Source organism: Crocodylus porosus, unplaced genomic scaffold (assembly GCF_001723895.1).
Source record: "Crocodylus porosus isolate Cpor-Errol unplaced genomic scaffold, CroPor_comp1, whole genome shotgun sequence".
Lineage (NCBI taxonomy): Eukaryota > Metazoa > Chordata > Crocodylia > Crocodylidae > Crocodylus > Crocodylus porosus.
The window spans coordinates 63,113,601-63,120,331 of NW_017728948.1; positions in this window are offsets into that span (position 1 = coordinate 63,113,601).

Sequence of the window (6,731 nt, forward strand, 5' to 3'; positions counted from 1 at the left end):
ATGCAAGGTTCTCCACCTTGGGAGGAAAAACCTGCACCATGCTTATAGGCTTGGTAGTACTACACTGGTTAGCAGTACAGATGAAAGGGACTTGGGGGTCACGGTTGACCACAAGATGAACATGAGCCTTCAATGTGATGCTGCGGCTAGTACAGCCAGCAAAACGCTGGCTTGCATCCATAGATGCTTCTCAAGCAGATCCCGGGACGTCATTCTCCCGCTGTATTTGGCCTTGGTGAGGCTGCAGCTGGAGTACTGTGTCCAGTTTTGGCCTCCGCAGTTCAAAAAGGATGTGGAGAAGCTTGAGGGGGTGCAGAGGAAAGCCACGAGCATGATCAGAGGTCAGGAAAACAGACCTTATGATGACAGGCTGAGAGCAATGAGGCTATCAGCCTGGAAAAGCACAGGCTCAGGGGTGATCTGGTGGCCACCTATAAGTTTATCAGGGGTGCTCATCAGGATCCGAGGGAACGTCTGTTCACCAGAGCCCCCCAAGGGATGACAAGATCAAACGGTCACAAACTCCACTGTGACCGGTTCAGGCTGGACATAAGAAAGAACTTCTTCACTGTCTGGGCCCCCAAGATTTGGAACAGACTGCCACCTGAGGCGGTTCAAGCACCCACTTTGAATGCCTTCAAAACACATTTGGATGCTTATCTTGCTGGGAACCTATGATCCCTGCTGACTTCCTGCCCCTGGGGCAGGGGGCTGGACTCAGTGATCCTCCAGGGTACCTTCCAGCCCATATGTCTATGAAATCCTCTTCCTTGGAGGTCTGAATGTATTTTAACCTTTGCAGGACACTGTTGTCTCCCTACTTCACAGATTATTGTGCAATGCTTTTTACTTGTGTGAGAGGGTTGACTGTGTAGTTTAGTAAAAGGTTACATAAGGATTTGTTTGAGATGGTTTGGATAGTGTGATGATCTTGCCTTAGGTCCCAACCAACCCTACTTTTTTATGATTAGCAAGTTTACTACAAAATATAATAGACTTTCTCAGCAAGATTTAGAACATCAACTATCTCCCCTGAGAAGTCATACCTGCAACCATGGTGTCCCTAGCTTGTATACAAATAACAGCACACCACACAAGTATATTTGCACCACCCCCCACCTGCCCAAATACTTGCAAGAACATGGATTACTCAGATTTGTAACCACAACATATTGCATGAATCATGCACACACATTTTACTTTCAAAAACTGCCACTTTTTCCAAACAATGGACACACTGGAATACCGTACCATCATATCTGTGTTATACCTATCTTATAAAGATGATGCTTTCATCATCTAGATTGAACACATAGACTAGCTTTCTTTTTATATATGGAGTTGATGCATGCCATTAATTGGTATTTAGCATAGCTGCCCTTGCTTCTTCCCCAGCCCTGAAGGACACTTGTTAGACATCTATTTTAGATGATTCCTGGAGCTCTTAACTACTGGATTGTCTACACCTGAAACTATTTTAAGCACATTGTAAACAGCTTAAAGTTATGCCACTCCAAAGGCAAGTTTATCTCTGATCTCTGTTATCCATCTTGTGTTCCATGAATGTGTGGCCACGCCCCACGGATGAGCCATGCAAGATGCAGTCCTCCAGCATCCTAGGACGCAGTGTCCTCTCCTCCAACCTCCCGTGTGTGTGGGCAAACTTTCCACTCCATGAACTCTACAACATGGGGCAGTTCTGGCACTAAGCCGACTTTCCCACCAGCTCCCGGGGATGTGACCTTCCCAACTCAGGGGTGCAACCCCATGCAAACAGCCTGTAAACCACATGCCAGATAGCTAGGGCACAGATGGGTCCAAAATGTGTGGCGGTGGGGGGGGTAGCGGGGGTGACAAGGTAATGGCTGGATTGGGGCTTTCTTCCTGGGGCATGGACAGTAGCTCCCTGAAAAGTGCCTTCCCTCACCACTTCCACCTCCCAACTATTGTGGGAAGAATGACCAGCACTTCATTTCACCATCCTTCCCCCACCCCCAATTCTTTTCCACTTCTTATTTCATTACTTACTGCCATCCTATTAACTCTCCACCTCTCAACTTCAAGTCCCCCTCCCCCCACACGCCCCATCTCTCACACACCCCCACCTAGAGTAGGGATAGAAACCTATTCTGGCTCACCAGCCCTATAATGATAACTAACAGCTGTGCAAGTTGGGGACAGTCAGAGAGGGTTTTTAGCTTTAAGGTGTGACTGCTCCAAACTTGAGCTAGCACTAACAACAATCAACATTTGAGCAACTCAAATTGTAACAAGTCCCTCACACCTAAAACATTATCTAACACCTCTATCATCTATACAGTTGCTCCAACAGCACTAAAAAAACCCTTGCTTCTGACATATTTCCAGGACCATGGCCGCTACAAACACCTCCACAACCCTATTCCAGTAATGAAGACAATGGTGGGAAGGTGTATGGTTTGGTGACTTTTATGGATAACAGAACATACCCCACTCCTACTAAATTACAGCCTCTAATACAGACTTCAATGCATGTGTCTCTTTCAAATAAAAATGTCCATGAACAGATATGTACAGGAAAGAGAGGGAAGGGAAGCTAAAAGTAAAGACTGAAAAAATGTTATTGTATTGGATCCAGGCCCCCCTAGTAAGGGAGTGGGGCTGGGGCTGTGGCTGGTGCTACACAGCCAGGGGGACAAACCTCATTGGGTAGGATTCACCCCTAGGAGAAGCATGAGGGGCATGTGCCCCCCAGATCTGTGCACTAAGCAAAGGTGGGCTGCCACTGAGCAAGGGCAAGCTGTTCTGGGCTGGGGTCTTCCCAGTGGGGTGGTACTGGGCCAGGGCTGCACTTGGGGCAGGCAGCAGTTAAAAAAAGTAACGCAAAATCCACATTTTTTCTGTAATTAAAATGACACACCACTATATACAGAGATAGACTGGGTTACTTTTTTTAAACTGAAAATTGGGGATTTTTTTTAAAATCAGAGTAAACCAGGATCCCTGGTAATCAGTGCCTATAAAGTGAAACTTGGATTCTCTACCAAGAAACATCAAGACTGGCTTGATAAAAATGACTAGGAGCTCTAAGTGTTGATCGATCACAAGTGCAAAGCCTTTTGTGCTTGGCAAAGCAACACCAAACAAAAGAAACTGAATCACCAGTAAGCTGATGCAGGGGTCCAAAGGACATGCAATAAGAAGAACAAATGGTGGGAACACAAGGCTAAGGAGATTCAACATCTCACTGACATCCATAATATACGCAGCTTCTTCAGAGCCACCAAAGCCATTTATGATCCAAGCACTCAGGGACCAACCACCCTTGAGACCTAGGATGGAGAAGACCTGATCAAGGAAATGGAAGCCATCAATGCCTGCTGGAAGGAGCACTTTGAAGACCTTCTTAATCAAGACTGCTATTGATGAGAGTGCTCTCAACTCCATCCTGCAACACCCAGTCAGAAACATTCTCAAAATCCCTCCAATCCTTGACAAGGTGAGGAAAACCATCAAGCAGAAGAGAAACAACAAGGCATCTAGAGTGGATGAAATCCCTATGGAAATCTTCAAGCAGGGCTCATATTACAGCTTCATGCCATCACTTAAGGATCTGGAATGCTGAGGAAATCCCAGATGACCTCAGGGATGCCATGATTGTTCCAATCTTCAAGAAAGGAGACAAGTCCAACTGTGGAAACTACACAGGAATTGCCTTGCTGTCCACCACAGGAAGGATCATTGCGAGAACCCTCCTGAAACATACCTTTCCACTTGCTGAAGAGCTCCTGGAATCTCAGTGTGGGTTTAGGGCATCAAGAGGCACAACTGACATGATCTTCACAGCTTGCCAGCTGCAGAAGAAATGCCAGGAACAACATAAGCCTCTCTACATGGCCTTTTTTGACCTTACAAAAGCTTTTGACTCTGTCAGCCAAGAAGCACTGTGGAGAATTCTTCTGAAGTACAGATGCCCACTAAAATCTGTCACCATCTTCTACCTACTCCATGGCATTATATGAGCAGTGGTTCTCAGTAATGGATCTATCACAGATCCCTTTTGAGGTTAAAATGGAAGTTAAGCATGGCTGCATCATCACATTCACACTCTCCTCAGTACTTTTTGTTATGATGTTATATCTGACCACCAACAAGCTTTCAGCTGCAGTGGAGCTAAACTACTGCATGCATGGTAAACTGTTTAACCTCAGCTGACTCCAAGCCAAAACCAAGACTACCCCAACCTCAAACATTGACTTCAAGTACGCTGATGATGCTGTAGTGTGCGCTCACTCAGAAGCAGACCTTCAGACAATTGTCACCGTCTTTACTGAGGCATACAAAAATGGGATTGATGCTTAAAATTCAAAAGAGTAAGGCTCTCCACCAACAAGGTCTTAAGGAATAATCCACAGGTCCAATAATCCAGATCCATGCTGACACACTGGAAAGCACTATTTCCTGTACCTCGGAAGCCATCTCTTGCAGAAGGCTGACATCAACAAAGGGATCCAACATTGCCTCAAATGTGCAAGTGCAGCTTCTGGACACCTGAGTAAATGGGGTGTTTAAAGGTCACAACATCAGATCCAAAACTAAGCTCATGGTTTATTGAGCAGCTGTGATCCCAACCTTGCTGTATGGAGCTGAGCAATGGACAACATACAGGAGACATCAAAATTGTTGAAATACCATCAATGTTGCCTACTGAAGATCCTCTGAATCCAGTGAGAAGACAGATGCACCAACATAAGTGTCCTCCTGCAAGAAAACACTACAAGTATCAAGATGACAATCATATGACATCAACTTCACTGGGCAAGCCATGTTGTCTGGACATCTAACTCCAGACTCCCAAAGCAAGTTTTGTTCTCCCAGCTTAGCCAAGGCATACACTCAAGAAGAGGGCAAAGAAAGCATTTCAGGGATGTCTTCAAGGCCAAATTAAAAAAAAAAAATACATCAATGTCAACTCATGGGACACTGTCAGCCAGGACCACCCCAAATGAAGAAAGAGTCTGCTGCAGGGATCTCAGCCTTTTGAAACCTCACAACAATGACAGCAGATGGAAAAGCAGGAGCAAAAGCAACAGTGTGTTGCAAAAAAATCAGGAATTCAGCACCACCCACCCCACATGGAAACACATCTGAGCTACAGTAGAGTCCATTGGTCCTGGATAGGCCTCATCAGCCACCTTTGGACACAAAGATAAGACAATCTTGGAAGACATTCATCCTCAACTGTGAGGGATTGCCAAAGAAGAAGATATTAATGACACTAAACAGGAGCTCTTATGGCCAAGTCACTTCAGTTATAACATTCTTTAAAAATAGGGACTTTTAAAATTTTTGTTCATACTTCAGAGAGAAATTTTGAAAACCATGACAAAAAAATCTGTTTGATGTCCTGAGATATTAGAGTGTGAGGAAATTGTTTTTCAACCCTGATTCCAAGTTGGATATCATCGATACAGAAAGAAAGCCAAATCAGATGAATCTCAGAGACTGGAATCACTAAAGCTGCTTCTGTGGAGGGAGACCCATAATTCATCCCCAATGAGTTGCAATTCCCACATCTGTAATTTAAACAGTTATCTTCTAAACCAGTGGTTCTCACAGTTTTGGTCCCATAGGCCACAGGAATTATGTGGGTTCAGTCATGGGTCAGATCAGGTCCTGCACTATATTCATATGCTGGGATTGGGCCCTATAGACCCATGCTGCCTCCACATGGCCAAAGCCCAATACCAGCCAGGTGGAGGCAGCATGGGGCACCCAGATATTCCATGGGCCCTGCATTACCCCTGCCCAGTGAGATTCATCTCTGCGGTCCTGAACTGCCTCTGTGTGCTAAAATTGGGCACCATGCCACTCTGTGTGCCCAATAAAGTATGCAGGGCCATGGCCTGCAGGACCCAGGGTGAGACAAGATGATGCAGTGCTGGGGGCTGGATCTGACCCACAGGCTAGGGGTCAAGCACCCCTGTTCTAAAACTATAGAATGGATATGGAATGACAGAGAGGCAGCCAAAGGGAGGGGAATCCAAATCCTGGTTTCTTACACGAAGTTCAAATAAGTGGAATTTGCACAAGAGACTTAAGCAATAGCTGGGGGAAGAGGATCCCTTCATCCTGAAGCAAAGACAGGACATGAAGCACTTGCATCAGCTGGAATGCAATGCATTTACTTAGGGAAAATGTAAAGTTAAACATCACGGAGTTGTCACTAAGGGTGACAGTCTCCTTTTCCATCCAGAACACTTGAAAAAGCAAATTTTCAGGTCCTAGAAAAGGCAAGGAACAGAATCAACTGATTCCAAGCCTTTTACACTGTAGGCTAGGCCCTCATCAAGGCTTCCTAGCCACCCAGGACACCTGTCCTGTTGAGTAGCCTAAGAAATATTGAGAGGTCAGCTGCTTATACCTAGACAGCCACAGCCTTGCAGGTAACTGAGGACAACCAGGAGTTAACTAGGCCACTGGCAGGCAAGCCCACTCCAATCATCAGGCTAGCTGGGGTCTAAAGCCTGTCTGCTGCCCTGCCTCTTCGAAAGGATCTATAAAGAAGAGCTGAGAAACCCAAGAGGGCTAGATCCTTCCTATTCCACATATTAGGTACCTAGATGTGCTATTTCACACTGCTCTGTACCCTAAAAAGTGTTAATGCAAAAGGTGAGTGGGTATTCCTCCTCCTCACCACTTTTGGTGGCAGTCTTGAGACTAGGACAACAGAATTTAAAAAGGAAATGATC